The sequence below is a fragment of the Saccopteryx leptura genome, chromosome 12 (genome assembly GCF_036850995.1).
Source record: "Saccopteryx leptura isolate mSacLep1 chromosome 12, mSacLep1_pri_phased_curated, whole genome shotgun sequence".
Classification (NCBI taxonomy): domain Eukaryota; kingdom Metazoa; phylum Chordata; class Mammalia; order Chiroptera; family Emballonuridae; genus Saccopteryx; species Saccopteryx leptura.
In genome coordinates, this window is record NC_089514.1 from 41,858,456 (window position 1) to 41,871,020 (window position 12,565).

The following is a 12,565-nucleotide window of genomic DNA, read 5'->3' on the forward strand; positions in this document are numbered from 1 at the left end:
CCATTCCTTCCTTCTCCAGCATCAAACTGCACAAACTGGCTTTTCACTCAACATTCTGCATTGGCTGCTTCTCCTGGCCTACTCCATGTGGCCTCCTTCTGCTCTCTGCTCTGCTCTCTCCTCTAATGATAATCTCAGGAACCAAGAGCGCAAACTCTCGCTCCGTCCCCATTTTATAGTGTAGAAATCCAAACCCTTATCCAATATACAAATAGGGAAGTCTCTAATACAAAGTCACTTCTTGAGGCATGATTGGATTGTACCACCCCACATCAAAATGGGTGGGAAAGGCTTAATCCCAAAACCAAGCCCCAGGCTACAATAATTCTCAACACACATTAATATCACCTGGGCGACGGCCTCACGTGGGCAGAGCTATTTTTAACAAAGTGAGCATAATATATTTTATCTGCCCAACAGCAGCCAGTGGCTCATTTAGTCCGAGTGTCAGCTTCAGGTGGTGAGGATAGCTTGGTTGATTCGAGCATCAGACCCAGAGGGCGTTGCAGGGTGGATACCAGTCGGGGAGCATGAAGGATTCTGTCTCTCAATCTCTCCTCCTCTTACTTAAAAAAATTGTTTCTGCTTTGTGGTTCTTCATAATTTGTCACATTTTGAAGGCATCCAAGAGGTATCAAATTCAATCTTATCTTTTTCTGAGATGCAATTCCTATCCATGAATATTTTCCAAGTATAAAGTCTAAAAGAAAAAAATTTCATTCTACAAACAACTATTTCATGAAATATTGGCTTTCTTTTTTTTTTTTTTTTTCATTTTTCTGAATCTGGAAACAGGAGAAACAGTCAGAGAGACTCCCGCATGTGCCCGACTGGGATGCACCCGGCACGACAACCAGAGCGATGGTCTGCCCACCAGGGGGCGATGCTCTGCCCATCTTGGGCATCGCCATGTTGCGACCATCCTGGGCGTCGCCATATTGCGACCAGAGCCACTCTAGCGCCTGGGGCAGAGGCCACAGAGCCATCCCCAGTGCCTGGGCCATCTTTGCTCCAATGGAGCCTGGCTGTGAAAGGGGAAGAGAGAGACAGAGGAAGGCGCGGCGGAGGGTGGAGAAGCAAATGGGCGCTTCTCCTATGTGCCCTGCCCGGGAATCGAACCCCGGTCCTCCGCACGCTAGGCCGACGCTCTACGCTGGGCTTTCTTTTTAAAAGATTAAAGTATCAGAATTATTTAACAATTTGAGAGTTGATTAAGAAAAATATGTACTTTAATCACACCTAATTTTGGCCTGTTATTCTGCCTAACGTATATTTTTTCATGCTACAAAGTCAACATTTCAAAAGTAAAATTGTGACCCTGGCTGGTGGCTCAGAGGATAGAGCATCAGCCTGGAGAATGGATGTTCTGGGTTCAATTCTTGGCCAGGGCACACAGGAGAAGAGACCAACAGCCATCTGTTTCTCTCCCCTTTCTCTCTCTATTCCTCTGCCACAGCCAGCTCTATCAGTTCAAGTGTAGCCCCAGGCACTGGGGAGAGCTTGGTTGGTCCCAGCATGTCAACCTCAGGCACTAAAAATAGCTTGGTACTCAGGCATTGACCTTAGACTGATTTGCCAGGTTGATCCTGGTTGGGTGCATGCGGACTCTGCCTCACTATCTCTCCTTCTCTCACCTAAAAAATAAAAAAAGATAAAAAAAGTTAAAAAAGAGTAAAAATTTTCAAACTAGTAATGTATTATTTAATATAAAGCACACTGGCCCTGGCCAGCTGGCTCAGTGAATAAAATGTCCACCTGGTACATATGCCAGAGGTCATGAGTTCAACCCCTAGTCAGACACAAGTGAGAGGCAATCAATGAGTACACAACTAAATGAAATAACAAAGTGAAACAGGTTGATGCTTCTCTCTCTCTCTCCCTCTATCTTTCTCTCAAATCAATGGAAAAAAAAATAATATAGGAAAGCACATTAACTTATAACATTGTCGGCCCAGTCTGCTAGCACTGTTGAGATATAGTTCACGGCATTCAGAATTGCGCAGTACCGAAAGCCAAGGGGAGCTCTAGTCTCTTCTTTCATCACCTGAGTCAGCCGTATCCTAAAATCATCCACTAAGTCCTTCTGTAGCTCCAGGAACTGCAGCTTTCTGGAAGCTATGGGAAGACTTTTATACCTGTCTGTGGAGACAGTTAACAAGACATATGAAGGTTTTTGGTACTGTATATAACACAGTTATAGGTTTCCACTATTGACATGTTTTGCTGTATTTGTCAAAAATTTATCGACCATTCAGTACTGGCTGGATAGCTTAGTTGGTTAGAGCATCGTCCTGATATGCAAAGATTGCTGGTTTGATCATTGGTGTGGGCACATACAGGTACAGATCGATGCTTCTGTCCCTCTCTCTCTCCTTTCCCTTCTCTCTGAAATCAATAAATAAAAATGTTTTAAAAATAATTAACCAAGTATGTATCTATTTCTAAGCTTTCTAAGGATATTTCACAAGTACATGTATTTGTCAAAACTCACTGTACTGTATACATAAAGTTTATGTATTTCACTATATAGAAATCATACCTCAGTTTTTAAAAAAGGTGTATAAGATAAATCATATACAGGAATCAACCTGCTTCTTCAATAAATAAATGACTTTTTTTTTAAAAGAAAGGGGGAACTAGAATAGGTAAAAAGTAGTATCTACTTGAGAATTTACAGGTGAAATGTCAAGATGTCTAAAATGTTCTTTAAAATATTCCAGGAAAACAAGAGTTGGGGAGAAAAATATATAATAGAGAAGTGATCATTGTTTTTAAATCTTAGTAACAGATACCTGAGGGTTTATTATATTATGCTACTTTTGTATATATTTGAAAATATCCTGAAGAAAAAGTTCTTTATAAGCCATGAGTTTTTCTAAATTTTTTGTGTTTGTGTTTTTTATATATATTTTTCTTACAGTTAGGAATATGGAATTATTTACTAACCAGGCTGCAATGACACTTCTTCAGGTTACACATACAGGCCCAAGAAATTGACAAGACAGAAGAGGATGGTGGTGATGAGCGCTCAGTGGCACCTGGAGAACCGGAAGGCCTGCAGGAGGCGGCGCAGATCTCTACAGACCAACCAAAGCTAGAGATGGCCAGGCTGCCTGTGGCCAGACTATTCTCGCACTATAAGAAGAGTTCCTATTACTACTCCAGTCCTAATGTTACTTTATTTTACTTTTCTGCAATCTTTCATATATCAAAGTAAAGGAAATATTTAGAATTTTGGTCCATCACCATTTACTGAAGACACTTAAACTAAATGGCAAGAGAATTCAGGTAATAAAATCAATTTCTTATTTGTTTTTATGTAACAATTCAGGAATTTCTCCTTCATATATACCAATGTTTAAGATCTTACTTAAATTATTAAAAATTTAAAACCTATGATATTATGCTAGAATTTTGCAAAAATAGAAACTGAATTTGAAGATCTTATAATAATGACTATGTAATATTAATTCTGTTGAACTACTTGAAAAGTACCATAGGATGAGTTCGTTCTTTTAAAACAAAGTTTTATCCCAAAAGACTTACACTTACCAGTTATAACTAAGAGTAGAGTCATAAAAGTTTCAGCACAATCTGGAACTTTCATCTCATCCATGTCAGTGATATCCTTATATTGGGATATCCAGGCAGCTTCTGATGAAAGCAATGAGTCCATTGTTTGAAGAACAACTGATACGCAAAAAAAAAAAAAAAAAAAGAAAAGAAAAAAAAAAAGGGTTTATGGGACATAGTTACAATCATTTCTAATTTTTCAATTCACAATTTTTTAGAAATACACGATCTTACATGCTCTATTTTAAAGTTAAACAAGATATGTCTCCCCCCTCAGCCCTACCCAAAATCTTCAAAACAGTTATGCTGACTAGACAACCTGCATCTAAAATGATTCGACCAAGAACAGAAATACTGTCTGTAAAAATCTATGAAACAGTTAACTATATACTCTACTGGCTTAAATATTAGACTCTAGAAACATGTAGAGTGCAATTACAGAAAAAACTGATGTTTGAAGAAAAGAAAATGGTCTCTGAAGGCAACTTGGTAAACTCTGACCAAGAAATGCTTATATGAGGAAAAACACCAAAAATGAATACACACATGGAGACATCTCTCCCTTTCTATGGCCACATGAGCACTTACATTTTCTCTCCACTGTCAACCACCTCTGAAAACAGGTTTCCTCTGATAGAAATGTGTATGTTAGCAAAAGTGCTAAAGTGCTAGGATAGCCATGAACACTGTGGAGCTCCCTTTCAAACAACAGCACCTCATCCACCAAATGACAGAAGAGGTTATCATCATAGAGCAGACAAGGAATATCAGCAGCTAACTTCTCCAGAACCAGTGCCATAAGGCCCGGAGAAAATTCAAGCTAAAAGAAATACATAAGGAAGCATAAGGTGATATAAACGACAAGGTCATGGACACTCTAAAACAGAAACACTTAGGAACGAGCTCTTACCCTGGCATTTACTGCACAGCCAACTTTGTCTAATATCGGCTGAACCTTCTCATCCAGAAACTGCGTGTGGTTCCCAATTCACAGAAGCACCTGAGCCAAGTACCATTCAGGCTAGGAAGGAGGCAAAAGAGTCTGACTTCTTTAGTCATTTCGACTAGAAAGTTACAATCAAATGGCTCTATTTCATTGTATACACACAGCAATTCCTATATGTAAGAGCACAATTTCTACCCTGAACTTTAAACTCATACAGAGCTTACTCATCAAATGTCTCCTAATATACTCCCAACAAATTCTAATAATGTGGCTTACATAAATAAACTCATAAATGCACAAATGCCATGTATATTTATTTATTTAAGTTTATAATTTTAACCATTTTTAATTGTATAATTTTAGTGAATGGCATTAAATACATTCCTATTTCTGTACAAGCATCACAACTACTCATTCAAAGAATTTTTTTTCTTTTTTTTTTGTATTTTTCTGAAGCTGGAAACGGGGAGAGACAGTCAGACAGACTCCCGCATATGCCCGACCGGGATCCATCCGGCAAGCCCACCAGGGGCGATGCTCTACCCACCAGGGGGCGATGCTCTGCCCCTCTGGGGTGTTGCTCTGCCATGACCAGAGCCACTCTAGCACCTGGGCAGAGGCCAAGGAGCCATCCCCAGCGCCCGGGCCATCTTTGCTCCAATGGAGCCCTGGCTGCGGGAGGGGAAGAGAGAGACAGAGAGGAAGGAGGGGGTGGGGGTGGAGAAGCAAATGGGCGCTTCTCCTGTGTGCACTGGCCAGGAATTGAACCCGGGTCCCCCGCACGCCAGGCCGACGCTCTACTGCTGAGCCAACCGGCCAGGGCTCTTTTCTTTTTTTAAAAAAGATTTTATTTGTTGATTTTTATAGAGAGAAGAGAGAAAAAGAAGGGGAAGAGCAGGAAGCATTAACTTATAGTTGCCTCTCATATGTGTTTGACCGGCCAAGCCTGGGGTTTCAAATCTGCAACCTCAGCGTTCCAGGGCAATGCTCTCTCCACTGTACCAACATAAGTCAGGCATTGCCATGTATATTTAAAATCTAGCATCACAAAGAACTGATGACATTTAAAGTGTTTCCTTTTTTTTGAAATAACATTCCAAAATAATTTTTAAACTTTATTTTCTGCTTTTTCTTTGCAAAAGGTAAATTAAAAAAAAATTTGGCTGGTCTACATTAAAAAAAATTATACATGCCGTAAAACAGGATAATTATAGGAAAGGAAATGTAAGCACACTGCAATTTAAATTATCTCTAGAAATGATTCTATAAGTCTTCTAAGTTTAGCTTGACAAGGATTCAGAAACATTTGCTTAATGGTAAATCCCTGTTTTGCGCTAGATGTCAGAAATAAAAAAATGAATAAAAGGCATTCTTTAATCACAGGAGCTGCATGGTTTAGCCTTGATGTCAGAGAACTAGGACCACACTTTAAAAATCAGCCACATAGACATATACAATGGAACACTATATGGCTGTAAAAAAGAAGGAAATATTACCTTTTGCAACAACATGGATGGACCTGGAGACTATTATGCTAAGTGAAATAAGCCAGGCAGAGAAAGAAAAATATCATATGATCTCACTCATTTGAGGAATCCAATGAACAATGTGAACTGAGGAATAGAATAGAGGCAGAGGCAGGATCAAAGGGACCAGAGGGAAAGTGAATAGAGGGAAAGGGGATGAGAGAATGGGATCAGAAAAGGGAAAGAGATTGGTGAAATTATATTTACATAACAGCGTTATAGAGAGCAGGAAAGCAAATTTTGGAGGGAAGAAGGGAGGGTGTTGGGGGGGCAAGGGGATGTTGAGGGGAACACGGGGGTGAGGGGATTGTATTCTGTGGGACACTTGAATCTATGTAAGCACAATAAATTAAAATCAATTAAAAAAAAAGAAAAAAAAAAGCAGCCACATAACTCACAATTTCCTTACCTCAACTTATTACTACCTCTCTACAGCTTTAGGTTTATTGCTTTGCTCACTACTTACTAATTGCTTTTACTCTTCTTTACACCAACACCATCCAAAAGAGGAGGAAACCCATAAAGTACAAAGAGCAAGCTGAACTTAAGGACCAGAAACCCATTGCCAGCCCACTCTACCTATGCAAACATAACTTCCTACCTCTGAATTCCTTAAAAATTCTATGCCCTGGCTGGGTAGCTCACTTGGTTAGAGTATCCTCCTGATATACCAAGATTGCAGGTTCAATCCCTGTAGGTGGAGCACAGAGCATTTACCTAGCGCTGTGGCTGATGCAATGCTGTGAGAATACTCCAGCTCCTGGAACCCTCCTGGGCACACCCAGGAAGGAAGCTTGCCCGCTGTGAGGAAATAACTCAGCACCGGCCAGGCATCCCCCTGACCGTTTTTGGCCATTTGTCCTACCATACCATCCTATTGGCTGAACCCATCTATATAAATTAGCTTACTTCCTGAATAAAGCGGATCTGAGTCACTGAACCTGGTCCCCGGAGTCAGGTCTTTGCGTCTCCGTCATCCTCACCCCCAGTGGGCCTTGTCCACATACTGGCACCTCGAACAGGGACCCAACTGGCATCCAAGGGACAGATGAGTGACCCTCTGCAATGGGAAACCTTCTCCCTCACTCCCGAGCCCCACAAGCTCGAGCCTTCCATGCCCTATTGCAGAGTAGGCAAGTCAAAGCTAGTGGAAGGATCTTTGTACTTACTGGGAAATCCTCTCAGGTTTCAACCCTTGGTTCTGGGACACACCTCTTTGGGACCTTGATACTTGGGCCTGAGCTTTCCGGTGCGTCCATTTGGCCAAAGTACATGAAGGACAAACCTTCCCTCTCGGCCTCATTCCTGCCCTGTTAGCGATACATGCCTGCCTGACCGGTGCTCCTGCTGAGGACCCTCTGCAGGTTCCTAAGGTCCTACAGGCTACTCCTCTTTCAGAGGAACCCCTACCTCCATATTCGCCTCCCCTTGTAGAGGAAGAAAGGGGTTGGGCCACCGAGTTTGATAGACTTGCAGCCGAGCGTGCAGAAATGAAACTATATACATTAGAAACTAAGCCATCAGCTCTGCCACCCGAAGAAGCAGAAGTCGCTACTTTCTCATTCCCTGCTGGGGCTCAACGCCCCACCCCAGCCTCTCAGATGCCATTTTCTACCCCAGCTTTAACTCCAACACTTGTTCCCACTGTAGACCCATGGGCCACCCTATATGCCCCCATGTGTCGTTTTTCTTTTCCCTCCTCATTTGTCTGTCTGTCTTGTCTATTTTTCTGTATCTTTCGTTCTCTCTCTTTCCCTTGCCCCTCTCTCTGAAACGGCACTGGAAGAACCCAGCCACTGCACAGTGGTGGGGATCACACCCTCTTCTAACACAAGGGAGAGGTTATGCTTGTGTTTTTCAGCCAATTTGGATCTCAGGAACCCCCCAACCTGCTTGACAGGGTTTCTTGCACCCACTAAGTCATTCAGTCTTCACCCATCCAAAGCCACAGTCCTGTTCTCCTCCACACTGACTACACCTGAGGGGAGGAGGTCCTCAGTGCTCCAGAAGAAGACCTCGTGGCCGGCGTGCACACCCCATCACCTGGGGGGATGTGGAGGCTTTGGCAGTGAGGGCCCAGAGAATGGGCCCTGATGGGCCCCCAAGCCCCGTTCTTGCCTGTGTGTGCTATAGTGACTGCTGACTCCCAGATGTGGGTGGACTCCCACATCTGGGCTGCTTTCCCCCACCCTGGCATAATTATGCCTGTTGAAGTTAATAGCCCACAGTTTCCAGCAGTATATTCCAGTAACTGCTCCCTTAGTCTCCCTTGTGACAATAGTGGCCAGGAATCCAAACAGTGGAATGGCACTTTATGGGGTAACCTCAGTGACCCAATGCTACTTAAGTTTACTTTGAATAATAACTGTCCCCTCGGAGGGGTGGGTCCTCCTTTGAAATCATACTACGGGGGACTTTGCTGAAAATGGTACTACCAACCAAGGTTCAGTAGTTGGCCTACAAGCCCTCCTCCCCCTAGCTATGAAAAGCTGGGCCCGCCCCACTAACCTTGCCTTCCCAGGGTTGCCTCTTTGCCCATTCCTGTATGATGAACATTTAAGAACACTCCCGAGAGAAGGAATTCCCTGGAGAGACTGCTGCATTGCCTCTGGCCCAGATGCACAGACCATCAACCTTGGAGTTTGGCATCAAAAGCTGAGAGACGGAATACAACCATATGCAGGACGCAGCCCATGGCAAACCATCCGTTCCATGTTTGGACGCTGGGACCTTTGTGGGAAGGGGGCGTGCATGGACTTACATCCTTTTTTTTACAATCAAAATGGTACTGTGTTTAACAGCACCTAAAAGTTCTCTAACACAATGGGAAGGAAATGATATCCAGACCCCTAGGAGGAATCCTGTTTAAGACCCCTGTTCTATTTCCTAACTAGTCAAACATTACAGAAACTTGCTTCATTATTTAATCCAGCTAATCTATTAGTATATAATATAATAGGTTTTATAGTTGTTTTAGTTCTACTAGGGTTCTGTTGCATAATGTGTAGCATTCAGAAGCTATAATAGCAACAAGCAGTCATCAAGCAAGTTCAACTGGTCTTAATTAAAAGAGAAGGGGGAGATGTAGGTGGAGTGCAGAGCATTTACCTAGCGGCTGTGGCTGATGCAATGCTGTGAGAATACTCCAGCTCCCGGAACCCTCCTGAGCACACCCAGAAAGGAAGCTCACCCACTGTGTGGAAATGACTCAGTGCCGGCCAGGCAGCCCCCTGACCTTTTTTGGCCATTTGTCCTACCATACCATCTATTGTCTGAACCCATCTATATAAGCTTGCTTGCTTCCTGAATAAAGCGGATCTGTGTCACTGAACTTGGTTCCTGGAGTCGGGTCTTTGGGTCTCTGTCGTCCTCACCCCTGGCAGGACTTGTCCACAAAGCCCCAGTCAGAGTACATACAAGAATCAACCAATGAACACATAATAACAATGTTTCTCTTTCTCTCTCCCTTCCTTTCTCTAAAATCAAGAAAAATAAAATAAATTCTAAATAGCCTTTATAAACTTGAAGGAACAATTTACATGTGAATCCAGTTGTAAAAAGTGCCATCACACAGCCCAGGGGAAACCTGAGAAACTGGTCAGATGAGGTGACAGTGAGTGAGCTGATTCCTACAATGTATCAATACAAGTCCCAAAATATATCTACAAGGGGCAGTGACAAAGCAGAAATTTACCTCTTTAGAGAAAAACCAGAAATGTGAATAGAATAAAATATTTTTTAACTTTTTTATTTTTGATGAGATTGAGAATGACAGGAAGGGAGAAAGAGGGAGGAAAGATGAGAAGCATCAACTAGTAGTTACATCACTTTAGTTGTTCATTGATACCTGCCTTGAGGAGGAGAGAGGGGCCTCAAACAGAGCCAGTGACCCCTGGCTCAAGCCAGCGACCCTGGGCTTCTAGAGGGCAAGCTTGGAATCATGTCCGCAAACCTGCACACAAGCCGATGAGCCTGTGCTCACGCTGGCAACCTCAGGGTTTCGAACAAGGGACCTCAGCATCCCAGGCCAACACTCTATCCACTGTGCCACAACCAGGGCAGGCTAGAATCAAATTCTAACTTAAACAAAGAAAAGTACAGACACCCTTAACATTTGCTGTTATAAAAATCAAGAGTCAGAGCTGGCAGAGCACATCTTGCTTAGAACGTTAGTCTGTTGGTTCCCTCTGAAGTGATACCTGAACCTCTTCTGAAGGGGAGTCAGCATAACCTGGATGGGCAGAAGGACAGAAGTGGATGCAGGAGAGCACGTTTCTGGAGGCTGTTTTGGCTCTGTAAGTAATTCATCTCTGGCATAGTCGAGTCAAGGGAAAAGAATCAAAAGCACACATGTATGTATATGCACACAATCCATTTTTCCAACAAAGATGTAAGCTACTATACCGCTAACAAAATTAGGAGATATTTCAAAATTAACATGAAGTGATAAAAAAAAAGCATTTGATTTTTGTAAATTAAACAAGAACATCAAAAAATCAAATGACAAGTCAAAGAAAGTTGTTTGATTATGCAAACAAGATGCAAAACCAACCTTTATTTCTTTGGTGAAAATGCACCATAGAAAAGTCTGAAAGTACTGGAGTATCTGCACGTTCCCTGACCCCCTAATTTTTGTGAGCAGTGTGTGTAACAATTATAATACAGTCACTATGTAATCTACCTATACATTCTACATGATTTAAGTTAAAAATGCAGGAAAATGTTATTAGAATTAATCTGTTTTTAAGTAGTAAGAAACATTCAAGTAATCATTTGATTAAATTAACACAAAGTTAATAGGTTTTCTATCAATTGCACATTTTTTCTATCGTCCCAGAGACCATGTCAGGCACACTTGGGTCAGTCACGTACTTCAGGTTGAGCCACGCCCCCCACCCCAATACAATTCACTGTGAAAGAAAAGTCTCCAACATTCTGTGAGCATATACAGATCAAGGCCAAGCCTGGGACTCCCACTTAGCTTGTTGTCCACTTTCACAAAGTTTTCCCTCTAGCCACAAATCTACCATAGAAAAATAAATTTCAGTAAGTTTTAACGCAAACAAAGATACGAAGTTCGTAGTTTCAGAAGCTGACAAAATACTGTCTCCAGGTTAGCATGTGTCTCAGGAGCGCTGGCTGGTCGACTTAAGCCAGTGGTTTGAGACTGAGAGGGTGTGATGAATGGCCAGTGAAGCTGTGCTAAAACTTCCTCAAAATCACTGTAACAGAAAAGTAACACACATGCATCAGTGAGTACAATGATCACCAATTATCCACTTAGAAGCAATTACCATAAAATAGGAGTAATTTCCTCATCTTGTAAGCCTGTCCTTGAGAATTTTATGCCAGAATTTCACAGTGGCTCTCACAAAACCAAGAAGATGAGTACAAGATGATTCCTGAAGCTGGATGTCAAGTTCTGCCATAGACACCAGGGTGGAGGCTGCCTCGGGGACATTACTGGTCATCAGATACTGCTGAATGCTGTCACTGTAAAACAAGGCAAAGCAAACTCAAGACAGTTCAGAGTAACTCCAAATGCAGAAAAACTGCGTCTCCCTCCTGGTTATACCAAATTATATGAGAAGCACCACACTAAAGTGGCTTTTTTCCTGACACCCATGTCTCCTGGAGCCCTGAGTCACCAAATTCAGCCCCCTCCCAAGCACATGTTCAGGACCCTCCTTGCGCCATTCCCTTCCCACTCCTCCAGTAGAACAGTCTCGCCTGGGTCACCTTCCCTCAGGCACCACTCATTTCTCATAAATCTGCCCTTTACAGAGTCTTTAGTGTCTCCATCCAAGGGAATAATGTGGGTGGCATCTGGTAGGGTCAAACATGGTAATCTTCAATTTTTACCTACTTTGCTCAGCTGAATTTGAATATAGGAAACTGAAGGAGGAGGCACTTCAGAGCCCAAGCCTTTCAAGTTACTGTTACCAAAGTTCCAGATAAAATTTAAGGCAAGCTCTATATAGCAAGGGTTGCAAACTCAAATCCTACAAAGGCCTAATAGGGAAAGTATGTTTAAAATGCAAAGTGGGGACCCTGGCCAGCTGGCTCAGTGGATAAGGCGTCGACCTGGAGCATCAGAGGTTGTGGGTTCAATCCTCTTCAGGGCGTGTGTAATGCAATCAAGGAGAACACAACTAAATAGAACAACTAAGTGAAACAAGAGTTAACACACACCCCCTTCCTCTCTTTCTCAAAGTAATGGAAGTTTTCAATAAATAATAAATAAAACAAACAAAAGAATAAATAGCAAAGTGGGTGGAAGCAGCGCATCCTACGGCTCCAGCCACCTGAGGTCGCATTAGAGTGTGTGTCTAATTTGGCCAAATCTTAAAAATTTTCTAGAGCAGAAGAAAATCAAAATTTTCATGTGAAAGTCAAACCAATTATTCAAATTCTTTAAAACAAGCCAAGTTCAATCTATCTTTAGGACAAATTCAGACCATGAGCTACCATTTGGGCTCTATAAAGCAAAATATTTTATGTTTGTTTTGATAAAAGTAAC

The 12,565-nt window shown here is 42.3% G+C and overlaps 1 pseudogene; it reads right to left on the reverse strand.

The window, feature by feature from the left end:
* Positions 1 to 1,930: 1,930 nt before the first annotated feature.
* Positions 1,931 to 10,344, reverse strand: LOC136383875 (RAD50-interacting protein 1-like; annotated as a pseudogene).
* Between the last annotated feature and the right edge of the window lie 2,221 nt (positions 10,345 to 12,565).